General features: G+C 37.0%; 1 non-coding gene across 1 annotated transcript; it reads left to right on the forward strand.

The window, feature by feature from the left end:
* Positions 1–2,271: 2,271 nt before the first annotated feature.
* TRNAW-CCA (transfer RNA tryptophan (anticodon CCA)) lies at positions 2,272–2,343 on the forward strand. The gene has a single exon. It is a non-coding gene; the product is annotated as a tRNA-Trp (tRNA).
* The last annotated feature ends 23,888 nt before the right edge of the window (positions 2,344–26,231 follow it).

Genomic DNA, 26,231 nt, shown 5'->3' on the forward strand with positions numbered 1-26,231 from the left:
AGACATTGAAGGCTTTTTTTTTTCCCTGTAGCCAATGTGGGACCATTGGGAATGACACAAAAAAGTCTAGATTTTCCAGAGAGTAAGAGGGTTTTTAAGGATAAGATTAACAAAAAGAGACAAACTAGGTATCTTTTATAACAGTCCAGGTGAGAGAGATTGTCTTGAATAAGGCAGTGTTAGTTTATTTAGGACTATTAATGAAATGTAACAGGGTGTGGATATAAAAATGAAGAAAATACAAGGATGACTTATAAATATTAATCCTGAGTAAATGGCTCAATGGTGTTGTCACATACAGATGTGGGAACCCAGGAGGGACAAGCTTATGGGTAAAGTAATGGTGGGATTTGAAAATATTGGACTTGTGAAATGGCCAAGTGGAAATGTGTAGTAAATATATGGGAGATGGAGAGAGAACAAGAGGTGAAGGAATAGCTACATTTAAGGTATTTTACCACATAGAAGCCTAGTGTAAATTCTTAATTTAAACTAAACACTTTTTATATAACTTGAACCTATATTTATATAGTTTGAAGCTTTATTGATATAGTTTGAAGCTATTTTTATATAGTTTGAAGCTATATTTATATTTCCATTTGCCTCAGTTGAATATATATAATCATAAAACGTACAATTTCATTAACTTAAAAGATGTTTGATCTCTAGGAAACTCTGTATATCAAGAGCTCTATAAAATAGTTGTGTAACTCAGTAACATCCCAAAGGATACTTAGGGGGAGAAATGGCTACCAAAAAACCCAAGACTTTTGGACAACTTTAAATAATATACTTTTGTTTTCACTGAAAACTAAAAAACTCTTTTGATTAGTTTATTATTAATAAGGTCTCTCTCATATATGCTTGAAAATTACCATTATGATTGTTATTTATTCTGTCTGATTATATAGCTAAAGCCATACCATGAATAATGAATTTTCTTTCTGATGTAAAATCTATGAAGTATATAAGTGATGGGAAGAAAGGGTCAAAGTCTTCCAGCCTCTAGACAATAAGAAACTCACTCAAAGCCAATCTTAGTGTAGAGAATTTAGCAACTGAAGGATGATTTTATATAAAAATAAGTATAGATGTATTTAAATCAAAGAAAAAGTGGGAAAACTTCATGCCTTAGAGCAGTTTTGCAGGCGTAAATACAGGCTATTGATGTAGCAAGCTGAAATGGGAAAAAGGTTAATTATTCAAATTAATTTTAAGTTAATAATTCAACAAGAATATATTGTACATATGGCATAATCCTTGATACTCTGCTGGCAGTGCAAAGCTATAACTGATTCAGTACCTAATCTCACAACGCTGGTTACCTAGGGAAATGAAGACATAAGTTCAGGTCATTACAATACCAAACAGACTATAATGGATGCTAGAGCAGACGTTCAAAAACAGTTTAGGAACATAGGGCAGGAGAAATTCATTTGACCAAGGATTCACAAAGAAAGGAACATTTAAATTAGATATTTCCTGGAAGGACAGATACTATTTTGACAGAAAAACATGAGGAGGATGGTAGAAGAAATGGCTCAAAAGTGGAAAGAAACACATTAGAAAATTGCAAGCAGCTGATGTAAGCAAGGCTAAAGCACAGGGTACAGGATGTAGCTGGTGTTTACTGTTTGGGCTTGCCAGCATCTCTTTTTCTTCTAGTAATGGCACCCCCAACACTGTTTGGAGTCAATATTATATATTCTGTTCCTTTTGTTCAATGGAAATGAAAGGAGTCCGATGATGGAGCAGAAGACCCAGGTCTGGGCAATTGAGTCACAGAATCCCTTTTGCCACATTGTTTACTCAACGAGTACACATGTGACCTCAGCGAGTCCAATTAGACTGAAGCCTTGAACTTTTACACACTTTACCAGGAAAATATATACTCTCTTTTCCAGTGTACATGAATTTGTGAAGTCAAAAGTCTGAAGATTCCGCAGGTTGCCATGTGGAGCCTGATAATGAAGCAACACAGGTGAGAGAAGAGTTAACAAGTGGAGATGAATCCAGCCAGGATAACACTGTTTCAGCTCCTAGCTTGGTGTCATTCAAGATTTTTTTTTTTAACATACACTAACAAAATCTCCTTTTACAAAGCCTGTTTGTGTTACGTTTTCTGTCACTTGTATCCAAGGGTTACTGTCTAACAGTTACAGGATCAGAGGACGAAGAAGAGAAGAAATGTCTAGAAAATTAGGGTATAACTTACATCAGATACTTGCCAGGTTGGCCTCTTTTGGCTCCTCTCCTACCCTCCTAAGGGCTTCCCTGGTGGCTCAGAGGTTAAAGTGTCTGCCTCCAATGCAGGAGGCCTGGGTTCGATCCCTGGGTGGGGAAGATCCCTGGGGAAGGAAATGGTAACCCACTCCATTATTCTTGCCTGCAGAATCCCATAGATGGAGAAGCCTGGTAGGCTACAGTCCACGGGGTCACAAAGAGTAGGACACGACTGAGCGACTTCACTTTCACTTTCTACCCTCCTAAACACAAAGGCTGGTTTCTCAAAGATTTGAACACTGCCAATGGGCCAGTAAACGAAGTATGAAACATCCATGCAGGGGCCTCAGCAGCTCATTGGTCTAACGATGGGGTTCTTAATTTTTCCCATCTTTGTAATAACCACTTAACAAACAGCCATTCACAGAGATCCCAAGTGCCTCACTGCTGCTGCTGCTGCTCCTGCTGCTAAGTCGCTTCAGTCGTGTCCGACCCTGTGCGACCCCATACACAGCAGCGCATCAGGCTCCCCCGTCCCTGGGATTCTCCAGGCAAGAACACTGGAGTGGGTTGCCGTTTCCTTCTTCAATGCATGAAAGTGAAAATTGAAAGTGAAGTTGCTCAGTCGTGTGCCTCACTACTTTCCTTCAAAAAAGAAAAATGGAGACTCTGACAAGGAGTTTATTTTTTAAGCTTTTTTTAATGTTTTTGTACCATGGAAACTTATTTTTATTAGCATTATTTTTATTGGAGTATTTTACTACTTTACAATGTTGTGTTAGTTTCTGCTGTACAGCAATGTGAATCATCCACACACATACATACATCCCCTCTCCCTTGGACGTCCTTCCCATTAGTACTCAGCCATGAAAAGGAACTGAATTGTGCCATTTGCAGAGATGTGGATGGACTCAGAGGCTGTCATACAGACTGAAGTAAGACAGAAAAACAAATATTGTACATTTACACATATGTGAGGAATCTAGAAAAAAGGTACAGATGAACTTATTTTCTAGACTTTTTTTGAAATAAAGGTCCAGAGAAAGAAGCAAAGATAGTATAGACAGGTCTCTTGTATCCTTCCCCCAACTACCCTCAATAGCTACCGCTTATATATCAACACTGTCAAAACCAGAAAGCTGATACTGATACAATGTAGGGCTACCATTCTATGTCCTTTGATTACACATGTAAGTTGGTGAAATGACCACCTTCCCCATTACCATAAAGATCTGCTTTGGATAAACCTTTTATAGTCACAATCACTGCTCTCCCTGCCTCCCCTCCTGTCCACCATCTCTAACTTCATGCAATCACTAATATGTTTTCCATCTCTGTGGTTTCTATCCAAGACATTTATAAATCTTGCTGACCTTCAAAATTCAGTCATGAATCCATGTTTCAGCAAAACTGTTAGAAACCAGAGTTCTCCAGGCGAATACACTGCCACCAATTTATGAATCATGAAGGAAGGTAGCAGAGCACATGTTTCCAGGGTGTAGTTACTATGCAACTTAAAAACAGAAACAACAAAGAGGACGCCAGTGGAGTCTGGATATCTTGTGCTGGCAGTGTTATTTTAACATGTGAGTTTTGGATCATCATTCAATATAGCTTAAGATATTGGTAAGAAGTTTTAATACAGAGGCTTTTTTCTTTTTACAAAGATGCAGAATCATCATCTCTGTATCCATCATTAATTAGTATCCAGAAAGAAGTTACTTAATCCTCAGTGTTGGGACCAAGTAAGAAAACATTTAGTGACAAAATCGGTGAACAGTAGACAAAAGAAGGTAGAGATATAATAAGAAGTATAGAAAGAGCAGATATACTGGTTCAACTTACTTAAAGACATTATATCTTTCATATAATGAGGCATTATTTGGGGAATACCATCAATGGATGTTTGTTTTTTCCACAGATTTCTATGTGGTTAGTGAACTGGGTCACACTGTGTGCATTATCCATGCAGGATCCTCACAGGGTTTTTAGTGAGTTAGAACAATTTTCTGGCCAATTCTCAAGGCAAATGGTCTAATCTTCAGGATACAGTTCTCCTGCGGAAACCATTGTCTTGGACATCTGCTGAGCATAGAGGACATCTTTCTAGGCCAGAAAAAGCACATGTTAAACAGAAAAGAAATCATTATGAACTGGATTAATAGATGTGTAGAGAAAGAGGTTGAGAATCTGCCATTGGTAAGATTTGGCAACATGTGCAGGATATTCAAACCCTAATTTCTCATGAATGAGGAATGAACATCTGCTCAGAATAGCAATGGAAGAGAATATTCAGCTCTCTACCAAATACATTTGCAAAAACAGGAGCCATGGGACCATAACCAAGCTATTTTTTCTGTACCCATTTATGTGCTAGTTAATATGTCACTAACTCTACCCTGAGAAATATTCTACAACAAAAGTTCCAGTTCTGGTTCTACATTCTGATTCCCATTGGAGTTTATTTAAAATGACTACACCTGTCTTGCACCAACAGTGTACTGAATCAGAAAATCCAGGAGTGATGTTCTAGAATATGTATTGTTGCAAAGCTCCCCCACTGATTCCAATGTGCAGCCAAGTTTGGCAACAATTGCTCTAAACATCATTCAGTAGAACATGTCTAGAACTAAATTTTCCATTGCCCAACTTGATTCTTAGTCAATGAGCCGGCCGACCCATTTCAACTTGTATGTTTGTATTTCTTAATTCTATTTCCTCCTCTCGGGGTTACTGCTACTGCCTTGGTTTCAGGCACATGAACTTGGTGCATTGCAATAGTGAGATAACTTGTCTCTCTAGCTTCAGTCTTGCACATCTCCATTCTATCCTCCACAACTAGAGAGTGCGTCAACACACGACATCTCTAGAAGAACCCATCCACCAATGGATAGGCTTCACAAGAGCCTTGCTTGGATGCAACACAGGTATACCCTGCTGTTCAAAAGTTTGCTTTATGCCCCTTTTGCTTTTACAAAAGATCTACACTACTACCTGTTTTCACTTACCAAAGGAAATCTGAAGAGGATTTTTTGCTTTCAGGAAAAAAAAAAAAGGCAAAAAGTGAAAATAGTCTTTAGCAAGTCATTATAATGGCAGTGCAGACCCCAAGCAGTGAGAGGGTCATGGCAAAGCTCCTTCCCCGGGAACTACACTCAGCACCGTAGCATCCATAGCTTTGAACTGTGCCTCCGAGTGTCTGTGCTTTGTCTCCACTTATTTTTTGTGAATCCCTTAGAAAGATATGTTCTAAGGTAATTGCTTCTTGGTTTTATGCCACTTAGGATAAGGAAGTTTCATAGGATCACTCTGGTTTTGGATAGTGGGGGAAACCTGTATATAGCATCTGTTCTACTCCTGATGAGAGACATTGTTTTAGAAATCCTAAAGGGGAGAAAAAAATGGGTGTAATGAGACAGCTGGTAGACAAGAAGCAGTGTGCTGTGGAAGAACATTCAAGAGTAAAGAATTTGTTATGCTGGGTATCTGATTTTGTCTTTCCCCCAAGAAATACTTATTTCCTTGCAATGCATGAAGATGTGAGGATTATATTTAACTCTGACCATGCCCCTACTAAAAACGTTTCACCAGCTCCCCCCACCACTGACCTAGTTATAAATTCTAGTTCTTTGTATGACACAATGAATTGTGCACTAGCTATCTCCCTTTCCTCATCTTCATCTGTTTTTATACTTAGTGCTTCAGTGATATGAGTTTTCTAAACTTTCGTCAATATACCAAGATGTTCTAAACCTTGGCACGTGATGTTTCTTCTGTTTCAACCTTTCCTAGTCTTCCTTCAAAGGTTCAATTCAGATGCTTTCTCCTTTGAGAGACTGCCCCTAAAACCACTCTAACCCTAAATATATTTAAGCATTTACTCTTCGGTTTATATACTTTGTACATAAATGCATCTACTCTGAGCTTAATTATTAACTTTTAATTATTTGTTTATGTGCCTATATCCCTACTATATGAATAGTTCCTTATGACAGGCTTTATTTTTCTCATAATCTTAAATATTTTTGGAACAGTTAAAACTTAATTGCTGCCAAATATTTTGTAGTTTATATAACTATTCCCCCATTTCTGGGATTTTAATATTATTCCCACATTTTCTTTTATAAATAACACCACAAAGACATCTTTATCTATAAATATTTGAGTGTTAGAGTATATATTTATTTTGGAAATATTTCTTTTTTAAATTTATTTATTTGAATTAGAGGCTTATTACTTTACAATATTGTATTGGAAAAATTTCTAGAATTTGGATTAATATTTCAAACAATATGGACCATAAGACTTTTTGATTCAGATTTGTCAAATAGCACTACAGAAAAATTGTAAATTTTGAACTCCCATCATAAAGCAGTATGTCATGTCTCCTCACATTCAATAGTATTTGTAGATCCTCTCTTTTCTACTGACAAACATTAATCTTGGTAAAATAATGTAGTGTCATATCTCTGCATGTAAAATATATAATAAATGTAAATGTAAGATATATAAAATATAAATATATATAGACACACACACATTTATATATTTACTCATAAGTCTGAATCTCTGACAGGCCCTACATTTTCTCTAGAACTTCAAACATATATATTCAAATGCCTATTTGACATCTCCAGAAGGCTCATAAAAAGGTATATGAAATTTAACAAAGTAAATAAGAACTGTTTATTTCCCCCATCAATCAACTTTTCCTTTCCCAGTCTTCTCCATTTCAGTAAATGACATCTCCCCACACCACATATTGCAAAATTGAGGAGTTATGCTTAGTTTTCCTCGTTTCCTTAGATTTCCATAGTCAATTCTTACCACATGCTATGGATGTTACCTCCAAAACCTATCGCAAATTTGTGAATGGATCTCCATCTTCCCTGCAGCCACTGTAGTCTCAATCATCATCTTTTCTCATCTGGACTGTTGCAAAGCTTTCTAACAGATCTCTTTGCTTCTAACCTTGATCCTTCCTGCAAACAAATCTCCAAAAAGCAGCCGGAATAGTTTTTTGGTAAACTCAACACATATGATATTATGCCCCTGTTTAAAACTCTAAAATGGAATCTCAAATGTACTTTAAATAAAATCTACTTCTTACCCTATTATTACCTTACCTTATCAACATTTCAGCTAACTTTCCCTCTTACTGTAGTCCTCTTCAATCTTTACATGATTGACTTGTTATTCAGAGCCACAATTAAATACCTTCTCTTCAGGAATCTTCCACAACCACCTGTTATTAAGAAGTCATCCAGTTATATTGATTATCCTTTAACTATACTTTATCTATCCTTTAACTATCCTTTAGTTATATTTTAACTCTTTGCATAGCATTTATCCACATCTAATACTTACTTCCTTGTTTAGTCTAAGCTCTTCCCACTGAAAATAATTTCCATGGAGGCATGGCTTCTACATGCTTTGTTCTATAATACATTCCAAAAATTTCAAAATATACCTGACACATAGTTTTTCATTGTATTTTAGTTAAATAAATATTTTGGAAATTTTACCCAACTGGATGAAAGTATCTTATTGCTTTCATTTGCATTACTTTGTTTTCTGACAGGATTGAATATTTTTCATATATGTAACAGTTATTTATGTTCTGTCAGTATTCTGTTTCTAAAGCAAAATAAGTTTTGTAAGTTATTTAGTTTTTCTTAGAAGTTACACCAGTGCTCTTACTCATAAGGCTTCTTAAATATTAAAGATACTTAGTACTTGTCACGGAGAAGGCAATGGCAACCCACTCCAGTACTCTTGCCTGGAAAATTCCATGGGCAGAGGAGCCTAGTGGGCTGCAGTCCATGGGGTCGCTAAGAGTCAGACATGACTGAGCGACTTCACTTTCACTTTTCACTTTCATGCATTGGAGAAGGAAATGGCAACCCATTCCAGTGTTCTTGCCTGGAGAATCCCAGGGATGGGGGAGCCTGGTGGGCTGCCGTCTATGGGGTCGCACAGAGTCGGACACGACTGAAGTGACTTAGCAGCAGCAGCAGCAGTACTTGTCAATTACGTTGCACATATTTTACTAGTTTGCCATTTACCTTTAATTTTACTGATTTTTGGCACATGAAATATTTAATCCTGATGTAGTCAAATATACCAGTCTTTTCCTTTGCCACTAACTGTATAAAGTTATAGTTCATATTACATTGAAAAATTAGAGTGCTGATGAATTACTAATATGTTCTTTAAGTTTAAATGATTTTACTTTCTATACTAATTAATCTGCCAAACTTGTTATAAAATATTTAAAAAATGATCTGTATTTATGTTTTCAAATAGTGCATTTGATTAATAGCGACTAATTCTCCAGGGTTTTTAATATATTTCTCATAAATTTAATCCATGCACACCTGTGTATGTGTATAGTAATAGTAGGGGTGGCGGTAGTCACACTAGTGCTTATAGTACTAGTGATGTACACGGACTCTGGAGTTAATAAACTGGATTGGATTACTAGGTCAAGCAGTATCTATGTGACCGTGGACTTGTCCCCTATATTCTTTGTGTCATAGCTCCTTGTATATAATATGTGAATACTAATAGTACTGGATCATAATATATGTGGATTAAAAGTGATAATGTGTAGCAGAAGCTGCTAGTTGCCCAACAAAATCCATCTTCCCCTTCTTCAAGCCCACAGTTAGATTATCTTTTTTCCCAGCTACCATCCAGTTAGGTATAGCCACAGAACTAAGTGATACATTAAACTTCAAGATCTGGCCTATATAAACCTCCTCCATACTCTTTCTGCCTCTGGCTGATTGTGTTGGTGGTAACCATGGGAACCTTGGAAGCCACTTATGACATACTTGGAAAAAGACAGAAACTCTGACAAGCTGGGCCCCTAAATGATTTACACAGACTACAGTAACCACTAATTTGGAATCTCTACTCAAGACTATTACATAAACAAGATACAAACTATTCTTTCAAGCTATCATATGCCTGGTTCAATTTGTTACCACAGCCTAACCAACTGTAATATCACATATAAACTGATAAATAAATAACTTAATTAGCACATGATAAGAGCCTAATGGCTTCCTAGGTGGCACTAGTGGTAAAGGGCCTGTCTGCCAGCACAGGAGACTTTAGAGATGCAGGTTTGATCCCTGGGTCAGGAAGATCCCCTGGAGTGGCAACCCACTCCAGTATTCTTGCCTGGAAAATCCCATTGACAGACAACCCTGGTGGGGTATGGTCCATAGGGTAGCAGAGTCAGACATGACTGAAACAACTTAGCACAGCACACAAAAGAGCCTACACCATATACATACATAGCCAGATAAGAAATATACAAATACAGGTAGATATTAGGTACCAAATATGTGTTGCTTGTCTGTCTGTTCTGCTTCGTGACCCTTCCAATTCTTATAACATCAAAATATTTTGAATACTGTAAATTATACTGTATTCCTTAATATTTTCTAGGCTGAGTGCCACTTTGTTACTTTTCTATAAATATGTTGTTTGTCCAAATGGATTTTTGAATCATTTCATCAAATTGAAAGAATTACAAGGGATTTCTTTTATTGAATTGTTGTTAAAGTAATGAATTACATTGGGGATACTTAATACAATTACTTTATTCATTTTTAGTGTATTGTTTATATCCACTTAATATGATTCTTTAAAATAAAGAAATACACATATGCTTTTATTAACTTCATTCTAATGTTTTTATAATTTTCAAATGTTTTGTAATTATTTTAAGATTTTCTTATATTGCATGCTCTAAAAGATTACTGCCCATTTAGAATTACCAATCATAAATATATAAAAGCACATATGGAGCAAAAGCTGCTAGCTATCCATCAAAATCCCTAGCTGCTCATTCAGTCAGGCATGGCCGTGAGACTAAGTTGTCTCCAAAGGACTAGAAGTGGATGTTTTATATATACATACACACACACACATATACATACACACATAAATATGTATACACACACATATACACACGTGATGTGCTTAGCTGCTCGGTTGTGTCCAATTCTTTGCGATCCATGGACTGCAGTCTGCCAGGCTCCTCTGTCCATCAAGATTCTCCAGGCAAGAATACTGGAGTGGGTTGCCATGCCCTCCTCCAAGGGATCTTTCCCTACCTAGGGGTTGAATCCAGGTCCTCTGCATTTCAGGCAGATTCTTTACCATCTGAGCCATATGTATGTCCAAAAGAGATATAGAAATACAGCTATAGATATATCCATGTCAAGGATGTGTATGCATGTATATGACATTACCACTTTAGTGCACTTTCACTCTTTCTATTAATTTATATATTACTATAGTTCTTAATTGATTATCTTTGCTTCACTAAATTGTGATATGATTTTTCAATAAATCATCTCTTCCTATAATGCTATGCTCTTTTTGAAATGGCTATAATTTATAGAATACTAAGTATTAAAATTAAAACATGATACTGTTATATAGGTCCAGATTTTATGTAATCACCTCTATGGTTTCAGCATTTTACTGGCTTTATGAGTCATATGTTTTTAACCTTACTAGGAACTGATGTATGTTTCCTATTTAGGATCCTACTTTAAGAGTTGTCTAATTTTTTGTGCTTCTTTTTAAAAGAATTTGATGCCAAGCTTATAATTTTAAAACAGATAAATTGTATATATTTTCTATCATTTGAAGCATTTTATAGAGCAAAGCAAAGGTGAATCACTCAGAAAAGTGTCTATTCTAAAGTTTTTTGGTTTCAGCTTTGTGATTACTTTCTTTGAATTGCCTTCACTAGATAATGATGTATTACTATTTTCTACCTTTTGAGAATTTCAGTCCTTTATATTTTCAGAGAAAATTATTGATTTCAGTTAGATTTTATAATTCATAAGTATACAATTGAACACAACATTTTCTCCCATTCCCTCCCACTAGTAGCCCTTTTCCTCCCCTCCCTCTTTTTCTCTCCCTATTTTCATGTCTGTGACTATATGCCATCCAAACGACTTTCCAGATATTTTATGTTTTTTTTCTTCATCATACTTTTCAGAGTTTTTTCTTAATTTATTGCCTTCCACCCCAAACTATCTTAATTATTCATTCATTAAATTTGTAATTATCTCTTTCTGTTTCTGGATGATTTACTTCCTCAACTTGTTTGAGGAAATGATTTGAGGAACACTAGCTTCTTTTCCTCGGAAAAGGTTCCAGTACTCTTGCCTGGAAAATCCCATGGACGGAGGAGCCTGAGGCTGCAGTCCCTGGGGTCGCCAAGAGTCGGATACAACTGAGTGACTTCACTTTCACTTTTTCACTTTCACGCATTGGAGAAGGAAATGGCAACCCACTCCAGTGTTCTTGCCTGGAGAATCACAGGGGCAGGAGAGCCTGGTGGGCTGCCGTCTATGGGGTCACACAGAGTCGGACACAACTGAAGTGGCTTAGTAGTAACAGCAGCAGCAGCTTCTTTTCCTCATCTCTACAGATTGTAAGCAACTGAGAAACATTGAGAGAATGCAAATATGGATGGAGTCACAATATGGGAACCCGAATGCAGCTAGCAGTGTATCAGTGTATCCAAGTCTCTTATCTTTTTCCTGATGTGAGCTTCAGGGACAGTCATATGCATGCATAAAGGGTAAGGGTATGAACCAGCTCCTGTAGTGGACTTTCATCATCACATGGTAGACAGGAAGCATAGAACATACTTTCCAGGGCATACCTGGGTAGGGTGAAAGAGAACAAAGGGAAGACGTGCCCATGATGCCTGACTTTTCCCCAGTGACCATCACTGAGTAACAACCACCTGGGCATTTGGACCTACGTGTTTTCACTAATCAGACATATACATCTTCCTCTGGTGGGGAGGCCTGTTGTAGGATTTAAGAGAGGAACCTGAAAGGATAACTCCAATACTTTGTCCTCCTGGGAAGTGGTATGGGCTCGGGAATCTGTGTGTGCAGTGTTGACAGCTGACAGCTTAGAGCTGAGTGCCTCCTGGAAATTCAATTAAGTGTAAAAGAGCTTCCATTCCCAAAGTCACACTCATTCCCCAAAGGTAGCCCACATATAGAGCTGTATGGATGTAAGGGTACAAAGATGTCCAGCTACCTTTCCTCAATGTGGGGTATCTACGCAGGGCTGTCCCAGCTCCAGACCTCCCTGTGGCAGAGATCTCTGCTGTGACTGCTGAAGTTCAACGTTGCCCAATCCGCTTTCTTCACAGGGGTTACTACTGAGAGCTTTTACCAAGAAACGTTCTCTATTCAAATCTGTGTCACAGAGTGTTTCCTGGGGAACTCAACCCAAGACAAATGCACACTGGATATACTTGGGAGCTTTTTAATAACACTAGACCCCAACCCCAGACATTCTGATTTAATTGGTCTAGGGGAAAGCTTAAGTATTTTAAACACTCCCCAGATAATTCTAATGTGCACAATCTTAACCCATTGAGCTTAGTAATGAAGCATATGGTGTGGCCATACCCCTTGGGAAAGTAAACTAGTAATATTTCAGAGAAGTACTGTTCCAATTCTGTTGAGATACTCATCTCTACATTACTAGTATCAACCACTTCTACTTTATATATCCCCTTGGGACCAGCTATGAAGACAGTTCAAATTTTTGCCCTCAGAAGACTATAAGTTAGGTCAAAATGAGACATTAATAAAATTACTTCTATTGTGCATTATTCCCCAAGCAAAATAGTTTCTCTTTATTCTATTTTCCATTCAAATTAGGCCCATCTGCATTGTTTAACATAGCTCACCAGAGATTATGCAATTAGCCCAAATAATTACAACATGAACGATGTCCCAAATTTGAACACTCTAAATCCCCTTCAATTCTTTCTTTCTCAAGGAGAAATTAAAGAACAAAAATGAAATCCCATCAAATTAAAAGTCCAAAGAAATTAGTTAGAAATGTTTGCCTTGCCAAATTTGATATTCCTCTAGGTCTCAGAGGACTCTGGTGCAAGGGCATGTGTACATGTGTGTATTGTGTATATGGCTTTCCCTCTTCATCCGTAGCTAATCCACTGGAAATGTGCAAGTCCTTTAGTTCCATCTCAGAAGGTAAAATAATCCAGCTTTCTATTTCTCAATGTGTCTCTCTTTTCCAATGCAGTGCAGCACCAGGCTAATATTGAGAAGATTTGGGAATCAGGAATATTGATGGAGCTGCCCATAAATTCTCTTCAGCAACATTATATTCCTATAATCTGGCATTTTGTGTGTTACAAGTGCCTGTTTTTGTTAGCAGCCAGACACAGTTTGGTGTAAAACAAGTAGACAGAAAAAGCATGAGAGAAAAAATGGGTAATGGAATTGTTGTTTCAATTTTTATGCCTTTCTATTTGATAACTGATGATATTGAATATTTTTCATGCATTAATTATCTGAAATATTTATTATATAACAGCCTGCCCAAGACTTGAAGGACTTAATTTACACATGGAGTATACTTAGGTTCCTTGTAAGTGTGGGGCAATGAGAAAATCATAATAACCTTGGAAGTGGCTGGTTGTTGATTAAAAAAAATAGTTCTAGTTTTCAATATGAAATTAGCCTGATTTAAGAACTTTCTGCTCAAGAAATAGATAGTGGGATCCTAATTATAATTGCATTAAACTTATATATGAACCCCAGAAATACTTTTGGATTCCAATTATAATGGCATTACATTTATGCATTAATTTAAGAAATTAATATTTACTGGTTTTAAATGTTCTACATGGAAACATTGACATAAGGGGTATCTATTCATAAAGTTGATTACAGTTTAAAGTATGAACTAGATCTATATCTAGCTATCTAGTTGTTTAGTTATACTTTAACCTAAATAAATCCAAAAAATTTTAAAAAAACAGGAATACGTAACATACAACAATTTTGTCTATTTAAAAACATGAAACAATGTATACTTATAAATACACACACACACACACACACATATATATATATATATATATACAGTAAAATATTTTTAAAAATAAGTAGAAAAGATGCATATCAACTCAGGGAGTCCTCAATTCCACAAAGGGAAAGAAGAGAAGTAGGATGGTTGAGAGGAGTTTTAGTTATATGGAATTTGTATTTTGGTTTAAAAAATATTTGAAGCATATACAAAAATACTAATATTTATTCAACATAGATGGTGGGTACACAGGTTATGAAATTTTCTCTAAGTTTGAAATACAATTTACTCATTATTTGTTAAGTATTTTTTCTTAATTTTTGAAGTTCAAAAATCTCACTGGTGTATGGCTAAATGTTTTCTGGTTTTCTTTCACTCTGCTGGTCCTTACTGTGCCCTACTGAACCAAAAACACAAGATTCTATTGTAGCCTAGGGGCCCTTCTCTTCCATGGTTTCTCCTCCATTTGTTTTTTCCTCTCTTGTCATTTCTATAATTATAGATTATCCAGTTCTGTCATTTATTTATCTTCTCACTTGTTATTCCCATTTTAACATTTAAAAAAAATTTGCTCTGGATTGTAGAATACGTCTTCCAGTTTATTAGGTTGGTGTAAACGTAATTGTGGTTTGTGATCTGAATTTTAAATCATTCTAACTAGGCTCAAACACAGTTTCATGAATCAAAATAGGAATCATTACTGTCAAGACATTTTTGCCAATGAGAAATAAGTTTGTTTATTCCTGTGGCATAAAAATACATGCTTCAGGATTCGATAAACTCTTGGAAAGTATTTTCTGTGTCCTGCTGGTTGTGGAAGCATTTTCCATGCAAAAAGTTGTCGAGAAGCTAGAAAAAGTGGTAGTCGGTTGGGGAGAGGTCAGGTGAATAAGGCAGATGAGGCAAAACTTTGTAGCCCAATTCATTTAACTTTTGAAGTGCTGGTTGTACCATGTGCAGTTGAGTGTTGTCATGGAGAAAAACTGGGCCCTTTTTGTTGACCAATGCCTGCTGCAGGTGTTAAAGTTTTTGGTACATCTCATCAATTTGCTGTTACTCTCAGATGTAATAGTTTTGCTGAGATTCAGAAGCTGTAGTGGATCAGACCAGCAGAAGACCACCAAATAGTGACCATGATTTTTTTTTGGGGGGGGTACAAATTTGGCTTTGGGAAGTGCTTTGGAGCTTCTTCTGTGTCCAACCACTGAGCTGGTCATCGCCAGTTGTCATATAAAATCCACTTTTCATCTCACATCACAACCTTATTGAGAAACGGTCCGTTGTTGTTGTGGAGATTAAGAGAAGACCGCATTTCTAAACAAAGATTTTTTTGATTTCTGGTCAGTTCATGAGGCACTCAGTTATCCAGTTTTTTCACATTTCCAATTTGCTTCAAATGCTGAATGATTGTAGAATGGTTGACATTGAGTTCTTTAGCAACTTATTATGTGTTCAGTTCAGTTCAGTCACTCAGTTGTGTCCAACCCTATGGACTGCAGCATGTCAAGCTTCCCTGTCCATCACCAACTCCTGGAGCTTGTTCAAACTCATGTGCATCAAGTTAGTGATGCCATCCAACCATCTCATCCTCTGTCATCCCCTTCTACTCCCTGCCTTCAATCTTTCCCAGCATTGGGGTATTTTCCAATGATTTAGTTCTTTGCATCAGGTGGCCAAAGTATTGGGGCTTCAGCACCAGTCCTTCCAATGAATATTCTCATGTATTAGGTTGTTGCAAAATTGCAGTTTGAATTTGTAACAACTTTTTGCAGAGAAAACACTTCTACAACCAGCAGGAGGCAGAAAATGCTTTCCAAGAGGTTGTTGAATCCTGAAGCATGGATTTTTATGTTACAAGAATAAAACTTATTTCTTATTGGCAAAAATGTGTTGGTTGTAATGACTCCTATTTTGATTCATAAAGATGTGTTTGAGCCTAGATAGAATGATTTAAAATTCATCATCTAAAACTGCAATTACTTTTGTACCAACCTATTAATAGTAATAGACTTACAAGATAGGTCACAGAGATTAAACAAGTTACTACAAGAGGTATTTGGAACATTTTTTGGTACACAGAAAGCACTTGATAAGTGTTAGTTATTATTACCATGCTAACTAACTACCTATTGCCTTAATAGTCTACCTGTATATGAACAGTGATGTCAGTCCTCCCACTCACGGTGCCCCTTGGATATTTCTGGAAGTTCTCAAATAAAGATGTCTCACATGTAATCACGACCAAGTCTGACTGTCTGGCATCTGTAGTCACTACAGAGAATCCTCCTTGATCTTGTTTTCTTGTTCTGTTTTCTTCATACTCACTGATAGTAAAAACCTCCTGGAGAAAACTCACTGATTCCACTACTTTCCATGGGCATATGAGTATCCATATCAAGAGTTGTTATCTCAGGAGACTCCCATAGAAAGAAATCCACCAGGTGCCCAAGTGTTGCTGGGTTCTATTTTGGGTACTCTGGGGAGGGAGACCAACTCAGAGATACATTTTTTAAACCTGGTCCCTGGAGGAGCTCTTCTTATGCTCAGCTTCTCACAAATTACTTCTTGAGTTAGTGTCATTATTAGCCTATGTCTTTACCTCTCTCCATTAAGGATGATCTAAGAATCTGCATGTTAAATGACCACTTTTTAATCATGCAGACACAGTTCAATAAAGTTTGATCTACCTGCTGTGCTTCTTCTCTGTATTTTTATAGACATGATCCTTCAAAGGGTAGGTTCTATTTCACTCTTTATTATAGTGGAGGGGTGGAACAAGAATGGGAAATGTGTTGTTTGAGAGGATACCTATCTTGGAGAGTCTGAAGAAACCCTGAAGTTTCTAGGTGGGGATCAGCATATGGCCAGAGTGTGCCTGTTCAACACACAGATGGTGGGTGAAAATTGACCTTGACCACCGTCAGCCTCCAGCCCTAAAAAAAGCCATGTTGACCTTGACCACCATTAGCCTCCAGCCCTAGAAGAAGCCATGTTGATGCAAGCTGGTCTTGAGGGGACTTGCTAGATCAATTGAACTAATCCATTATATTACCATATGGAGAGGTATTCCGCTTGTACTCACAGTGCCTCAACAGCTACTGACTCACCACAGCCTATGAGACTCCAACAGTCTGACATGTAGAGACACTAGGAAACTCATTCCAGTGATTAATGAGTAGGCAGGGCTGTTTATGCCCACAACTGGGTAAGCAATGTAATTGCTTCACCTTTAAGGGGAATCAGTAGCTTGGAGGAGGGGGGATCAAACTGAAACTTCAGTACAGAATTGAAACACATGCAATGGATAACAAATGAAACACACTAAGGTAAATTCTAGATTAGAATTGAAAAGTTACCACAAAAGTATAAATACAAAGATTTCTTTGATAAATGCTTGTTGAAATACAAAATTTGTTAGCATCAGGATAAAAGAATGATTTAGAAGATAATAATATCATATCCTATTTTACAGGTGAGGAAACAGCTGTAAAACATAACATGACTAGGCTAATAAAAATCTTCAAGACCTGTGAACTCTTTAATCTCTGTATTCTATATTATATATATTAGAACTATACACTTTACATTGGGAAAATATTGATGCTCATAACAATATCTGGTTGTAAACTAATAGGCACAAAGAAGAGTTTAAGGGCACATAAACTTCTAAGAGAGATAAGCCATCTAAGTAAGGCATAAGTTGTCAACATGTTGAACAAAGGGTGCTACAGCCAGAAGCCTATCACAGAAGGCCTCAGGATCAGATTTAAGTGACATCTGTTAAATACACTACAAACATTATTGAAGACACACCTGTGAAGATTTACTGAAGGCTCTTTTGGCTCAAGATGGTGAACTGACCCAAGAATTAAACTCAGATTTCATCAGGCAAGTATTTTAACATGTGCCTCAGATTCAGTTGAAAATAAACTTATGAATTAACACAAGAAGTATAGAATGACTGGACTGAAGCAGAGGTAAATTGTACAAAATACGTGAAACAATACATTTTCAATTTTTTTCATTGTGGGAATAAAAGGACAACTTCATAGGAAATGGATCTAGCCCCTTGAAAACTTTGTAAGGAGGTTCTTAACGAAAATTTAGAAATGATACTTTGAATGAGCTAAACTACACAAGTTCCAGGATTCAGGATCTTGAACTCGTCTGAATTCTCTAAACTGTCAGAGTCAGATAACTAATTTCTCTTTGTAATTATATGAAGCTTCTTATATATAAAAAAGTAAATTTCAGATCTCAACACACCACCAACCTTATTAACTGTAAGGCTTGTCAAACAGAGTGAATGGGAATCAGTCCATTTACATTTTTAGAGTTTACAGTAAAAATGGGTGACCAAAAATAGACCCAGATGTCTTTCTTCATGATTAGAAATACAAGTCGAATGTTTCAGAAAAGTTACTTTTTACCAAAAACACAAACAAGGAAAATGGATACCTAATCTGACCTGGCCTTTGTTACAAGCAAGTTAGTATTTAATATGTGATATAGCAAAGGGTTGTATATAAAATATTGTTAATATATGTTTGGCTGCTTAGTTTGTGATCAATTGTATGGTCTTCCCATGATAGTTATACAATCATTAGAGCTATAGAAATAGGTTCTTACCATTTCTGTCATTTATCATACCCATCTTTGCGTGAAATGTTCCTTTGATATCTCCAATTTTCTTGAAGAGATCGCTAATCCTTCTCATTCTATGGGCATGAATCTGAGCAAACTACAGGAATAGTGAAGAACAGTGAAGCCTGGTATGCTGCAGTCCCTGGGGTCACAAAGAGTCAGACATAACTTAGCACCTGAACAACAACAACACAGAAACAAGACTGTAACGTAGGCTTCTTGTAGTTGATTTGGCTAATAATTAAAGATTTTGAACTATAATTCATCCATGTATTCACCATGTATTCATTCACTTAAGCATTTCTTGATCTCCTACTATGAGATGAAGATTATTGTTGTTGTTTAGTTGCTAAGTTGTGTCCGACTCTTTGCAGCCCCGTGGACTTTAAGCACTACAGACTCCTCTGTCACAGGATTTTTGAGGCAAGAATACTGGAGTGGGTGGACTTTTCCTTCCCAAGGGCATCTTCCCGACCCAGGGATTGAATCTGTTTCTGCTGCTTAGCAGGCAGATTCTTTTCCACTGAGCCACCTCAGTTGATGGAGATAAAGCACTAAAAAAAAAAAACAAAAAAAAAATTCTTTCTAGCTAATACTGCAAGAATTGTATTTGAGTAAAACAATTTCTCTTTTCCTTATTAGTGCATGGTTGTTCCATGGCAGCTTCCTGAGAGTATCATTATGAATATGTACAAAGCAAATTCCAGTAGTATTGGTCAGGAGTTAGTAAACTTTCTCTGAAAATGTCCTGATAATAAATATTTTTATCTTTTCAGATTATATATTCTCTGTTGCAAATATTTGACTTTGCACTTCTATTAGCAAAGCTGCCAAATATTCCAATATAGCTTTAAAAAAATTAGATGTTTGCCTGAATTTGGCCCATGGGTCTAGGTTTTTGAGCCCTTATCTTGACCATTTTCAAGTTAAAATAATATATATATATATATTAGAAATGGATTTTCATGCAAAAATGAGTTCATTTTATAGGTAAATTGAATGTACAATCCTAAAAGATGATGCTGTGAAAGTGCTACACTCAACATGTCAGCAAATTTGGAAAACTCAGCAGTGGCCACAGGACTGGAAAATGTCAGTTTTCATTCCAATCCCAAAGAAAGGCAATGCCAAAGATTGCTCAAACTACCACACAATTGCACTCATCTCACACACTAGCAAAGTAATTCTCAAAATTCTCCAAGCCAGGCTTCAGCAGTATGTGAACTGTGAACTTCCAGATGTTCAAGCTGGCTTTAAAAAAGGCAGAGGAACCAGAGATCAAATTGCCAACATCTGCTGGATCATCAAAAAAACAAGACAGTTCCAGAAAAACATCTACTTCTGCTTTATTGACTATGCCAACGCCTTTGACTGTGTGAATCACCATAAACTGTGGAAAATTCTAAAAGAGATGGGAATACCAGGCCACCTGACCTGCCTCTTGAGAAACCTGTATGCAGGTCAGGAAGCAACAGTTAGAACTGGACATGGAACAACAGACTGGTTCCAAATAAGAAAAGGAGTACGTCAAGGCTGTATATTGTCACCCTGCTTATTTAACTTATATACAGAGTACATCATGAGAAATGCTGGGCTGGAAGAAGCACAAGCTGGAATCAAGATTGCCGGGAGAAATATCAATAACCTCAGATATGCAGATGACACCACCTTTGTGGCAGAAAGTGAAGAGGTATTAAAGAGCCTCTTGATGAAAGTGAAAGAGGAGAGCGAAAAAGTTGGCTTAAACCTCAACATTCAAAAATATACAAGCAACTCCTACAGCTCAACTCCAGAAAAATAAACGACCCAATCAAAAAATGGGCCAAAGAACTAAATAGACATTTCTCCAAAAAAGACATACAGATGGCTAACAAACACATGAAAAGATGTTCAACATCACTCATTATCAGAGAAATGCAAATCAAAACCACTATGAGGTACCATTTCACACCAGTCAGAATGGCTGCGATCCAAAAGTCTACAAATAATCAATGCTGGAGAGGGTGTGGAGAAAAGGGAACCCTCTTACACTGTTGGTGGGAATGCAAACTAGTACAGCCACTATGGAGAACAGTGTGGAGATTCCTTAAAAAACTGGAAATAGAACTGCCTTATGATCCAGCAATCCCACTGCTGGGCATACACACTGAGGAAACCAGAAGGGAAAGAGACACGTGTACCCCAATGTTCATCGCAGCACTGTTTATAATAGCCAAGACGTGGAAGCAACCTAGATGTCCATCAGCAGATGAATGGATAAGAAAGCTGTGGTACATATACACAATGGAGTATTACTCAGCCATTAAAAAGAATACATTTGAATCAGTTCTAATGAGGTGGATGAAACTGGAGCCTATTATACAGAGTGAAGTAAGCCAGAAGGAAAAACATAAATACAGTATACTAACGCATATATATGGAATTTAGAAAGATGGTAACAATAACCCTGTGTACGAGACAGCAAAAGAGACACTGATGTATAGAACAGTCTTATGGACTCTGTGGGAGAGGGAGAGGGTGGGAAGATGTGGGAGAATGGCAATGAAACATGTAAAATATCATGCAGGAAACGAGTTGCCAGTTCAGGTTCGATGCATGATGCTGGATGCTTGGGGCTGGTGCACTGGGACGGCCCAGAGGGATGGTATGGGGAGGGAGGAGGGAGGAGGGTTCGGGATGGGGAACACATGTATACCTGTGGCGGATTCATTTTGATATTTGGCAAAACTAATACAATTATGTAAAGTTTAAAAATAAAATAAAATTGGAAGAATAAAAAAAAAAAAAAAAAAAAAAAAAAAAGAAAACTAAGATTGTGGCATTCGGTCTCATCACTTCACGGCAAATAGATGGGGAAACAGTGGAAACAGTGTCAGACTTTAGTTTTTCGTCTCCAAAATCAGTGCAGATGGTGATTGAAGCCATGAAATTAAAAGACGCTTACTCCTTGGAAGGAAATTTATGACCAACCTAGACAGTATATTAAAAAGCAGAGACATTACTTTGCCAACAAAGGTCCATCTAGTCAAGGCTATGGTTTTCCCAGTACTCATGTATGGATGTGAGAGTTGGACTATAAAGAAAGCTGAGCACTGAAGAATTGATGCTTTTGAACTGTAGTGTTGGAGAAGACTCTTGAGAGTCCCCTGGACTGCAAGGAGATCCAGTCAATCCATCCTAAAGGAGATTAGTCCTGGGTGTTCATTGGAAGGACTGGTGTTGAAGCTGAAACTCCAATACTTCGGCCACCTGATGCGAAGAGCTGACTCTTTTGAAAAGACCTTGATGCTGGGAAAGATTCAGGGCAGGAGGAGAAGGGGACAATAGAGGATGAGATGGTTGGATGGTGTCACCGACTCAATGGACATGAGCTTAGGTAAACTCCAGGAATTGGTGATGGACAGGGAGGTCTGGCATGCTGTGGTTCATTGGGTTGCAAAGAGTTGGACACAACTGAGCGACTGAACTGAACTAAACTGAGGTAGCCTATGTAAATTAAGATACAAGGTTATGTAATGTTACAATCTACATGTTCATGCATTATAAATGGATTAAAGTAATGACAAAAATTATAGCAGAAAGCTGTTGAATGTACTGCCAAAGCCTATAGAAAATCTGTCTTTAGATCAAGCTCATATTTCAAGTTATTTTTCCCACCAAGAAGATATAAGAATCACCTTTAATAGCAAAAAAACAAAGAATTTTGTTCACATAGAGCAACTGAGCCATCAAAATATTCAGGTATGGTTATATAATATTCTGATTTGAAAGTTGCAAATCAGAGTTTTCATAGTATAGTTCCACAGAAGGAATTAATCCTTTTACTAGTAAAAAGTCAGACTACAAGAACTCTACTCTGAGCTAGTACATAAGCAAAAACTCAGTCTTAGCAATAATATTCTTGAAACTTCATTACTAAGTATGAGTGGGACAAAAGCATTAGGACACACAAAATAGAGCTCATATGAAACCATATCCCTTCCTTAGACCATACTGATTAAGGGTTATTAGAAATTTCTTTCTGAAGAAGAAAACAGGGAATGAGAATGAGAATCCCCTCTACCTTCCTGTATTTATCATTCCAGAGCCTGGCATAGTCGTTCTCAACTTATGCTTTTGTAATTTTTATTAAGTCTTGAGTAAAAAATCCACCTTGAGTGCAATTAAATATTGATATCTATATTTTTCAGGCCTACCTGATTATTAAAGTTAAGCCCCTGTTGCCCACAAAAGCCAATTCTATTGTGCTTCTGCTGATTCAGGATGGTACAGCTTGACTATCAAGAAGGATAATTAGTGCACTGGATTGATACATAGCAAATACACAAACATCTTTGAGTTCATAATAATACTAAGCAACTATTCATTGGACAACACTGGAGGTTGTAGACACCCACAAACTCATTACTATAAAAAATGATAAAGGGAAAGCAGCAAACATTTACTTTATTTTTTTATACCACCTCAGTTGAGTTCAGTTCAGTTCAGTCGTTTAAGTCCAGCTCTTTGCGACCCCATGAATTGCAGCACGCCAGGCCTCCCTGTCCATCACCAACTCCAGGAGTTCACTCAAACTCACGTGTATCAAATCAGTGATGCCATCCAGCCATCTCATCCTCTGTCATCCCCTTCTCCTCCTGCCCCCAATCCCTCCCAGGAAATAAGATATTAGGAAAAACATTTTTGCAACCCTGAATACAGTAATAGGACAAAGCCATTATCATCCTGGTTGTTAAAATAATCAGAAGAAATATTGATGGGAACTCAAACAAGTTGGAGGAATCAGGTTGATGTACCTGAAGGCACTGACCAATCTTGACATCACTAAAAATGAAGCCACGTATTATATGTCTTATGATTTCTTGCAAGATAATACATAAAACCACATATGAAGTACTCATATAAAATTCAATTTAACTTAAATCTAATTGTGGCCCCAGATTTAACTCATAGCTTACAGGAAACACAACCTGAACATAATACAAAATATCAGCTAAAGCTAGAATGTGAACCATTCTATAGGACAAAGAACCTATGTTTTCTAACAAATCAAATGTATGATAAAGAGGGACTTGGGGATTATTACAGAACAGTGGGTTTAGTTGCTAAGTCGTGTCCGACTCTTGTGACCCATGTTTAAATTGTTGATACATGGGAGTTCACTACAGTAATATCATTTGTTCTAATTTTGTGTCTATGAAAATTTGGGGGATAAAGAGTTTAAAAATGGTGTTACCCAGACTGGCAAAACCAAGTAAACCACTCTCAAGAAAGTTAAGTGGGATTGGTTTTGAACTGGATGAGCGTGTATGCTATGTTCACATACAATCAAGTAGGCTATTTTTAATTTGAAATTACCCAGTATTTTGGCTCAACTTACTAGTCATTAATTACTAAATATTCAAGAAGCTAGCCTTACATTCAGTAAAGTAATTTCCTGTTTTCCCATTATAAATAAAAGGATCTGTGTTTCATTCTGTGTTTGGACATTCACGTTAATCAAATTATCAATATCTGTTCAAATCTCAAATACTCAACATCATACAAAGACAAAGAGCTGTTGATTATCAAGAAGTCAGAGACAGGTCAATGCATTGAAGAGTGTGTTTGTGCAGACATAGAGTCAATCAAGCTTTCATTACCAAAACCTAAATATGTAAGTAATGTCAATGGCATTTTTAAACAGAGGCATGACAGATACAGGGCAGTGGTAATATGGAGTCCAATCTCGAGGCAATTTAAAAGATGAGAAAATATACTAAATGTCAAATTTAGTATTCTCTTCATTGAATAGTATGTCTTTATACTGAGACAATAGATGCATTTCTTCTTAAATGTCCTTTCATTTCAAATTTTCTTCAAAGATATATCATCTATGAAATCCAAGTTAATTATAAGAAAATAAATGTAAAAACAGGAAGATGTATGATACCTAGGTGATCTCATGAATGTGAGTTTAGTCTATGTATATAAAACACAAAGAAAGGGTGATCAAGAAAAAAAGTCCACCAGGTTTGCAAAGATTCCATTCTTTAAAGATCTTAAGAAATAAGATTGTTTAGCTACAGACAATTTTTCTAGATGGGAATAAAGCTTTCCTTGTTGAAATTGTATTATGGACCAAGATATATGCAAAGAACATGAAGTCAGGGACTTTTGCCTGTTTTTCTTTTTTTTTTTAATTTAAACTTATTTATTTTAATTGGAGGCTAATTACTTTACAATATTGTATTCTTCATCACATCATCTCTGTTACTTAGAGGAGTACCTGGTGCATAGCTGGCATTTAAATATTTGAAGAGTGAAGGAATAATTGAATGTATTTTCTCAGTCTTCCAAATAATCCTTTGAAACAGATGATGATAGAAGGAGGGTTGAGGGTCAGATAATTTGCACAAGATCACATGGGCAATATAAACTGGAACCAAAAGTCTCTGACTCCAAAAATGCTTGTACTATCCACATAAATTCACTGAAATTGTGTGTCTTGTCTTATAATATTATTTTATAATATTAAATTAAGATCATGGCATCTGGTCCCATCACTTCTTGGCAAATAGATGGGGAAACAGTGGAAACAGTGTCAGACTTTATTTTGGGGGGCTCCAAAATCACTGCAGATGGTGATTGCAGCCATGAAATTAAAAGACGCTTACTCCTTGGAAGGAAAGTTATGACCAACCTAGATAGCATATTGAAAAGCAGAGATATTACTTTGCCAACAAAGATCCGTCTAGTCCAGGCTATGGTTTTTCCAGTGATCATGTATGGATGTGAGAGTTGGACTATAAAGAAAGATGAGTGCAGAAGAATTGATGTTTTTGAACTGTGGTCTTGGAGAAGACTCTTGAGAGTCCCTTGGACTGCAAGGAGATCCAACCAGTCCATCCTAAAGGAGATCAGTCCTGGGTGTTCATTGGAGGGACTGATGTTGAAGCTGAAACTCCAATACTTTGGCCACCTCATGCAAAGAGTTGACTCATTGGAAAAGACCCTGATGCTGGGAGGGATTAAGGGCAGGAGGAGAAGGGGACGACAGAGGATGAGATGGCTGGAGGGCATCACCGACTCGATGGACATGAGTTTGAGTGAACTCCGGGAGTTGGTGATGGACAGGGAGGCCTGGTGTGCTGTGATTCATGAGGTCGCAAAGAGGTGGACACGACTGAGAAACTGAACTGAACTGAACTGAGTAGGATTAAAGTGCACTAGTAGGTATCATTTGGAATCTTCAACCTACAATGCACTCAATAAACACTATAAAAGTCAGTCTTACTGTTCCAAGTTGTAGCATATTACAAGATTATGTGGAAATAGAGAAGGTTAAAGTCATGATAGTGAAAGAGAGTCACTCGGTTGTGTCCAACTTGTTGCAACCCTATAGACTGCAGCCTGCCAGGATCCTCTGTCCATGGAATTCTCCAGGCAAGAATACTGTGTGGGTTGTCATTCCTTTGTCCAGA

The sequence above is a fragment of the Bos javanicus genome, chromosome X (assembly GCF_032452875.1).
Source record: "Bos javanicus breed banteng chromosome X, ARS-OSU_banteng_1.0, whole genome shotgun sequence".
Lineage (NCBI taxonomy): Eukaryota > Metazoa > Chordata > Mammalia > Artiodactyla > Bovidae > Bos > Bos javanicus.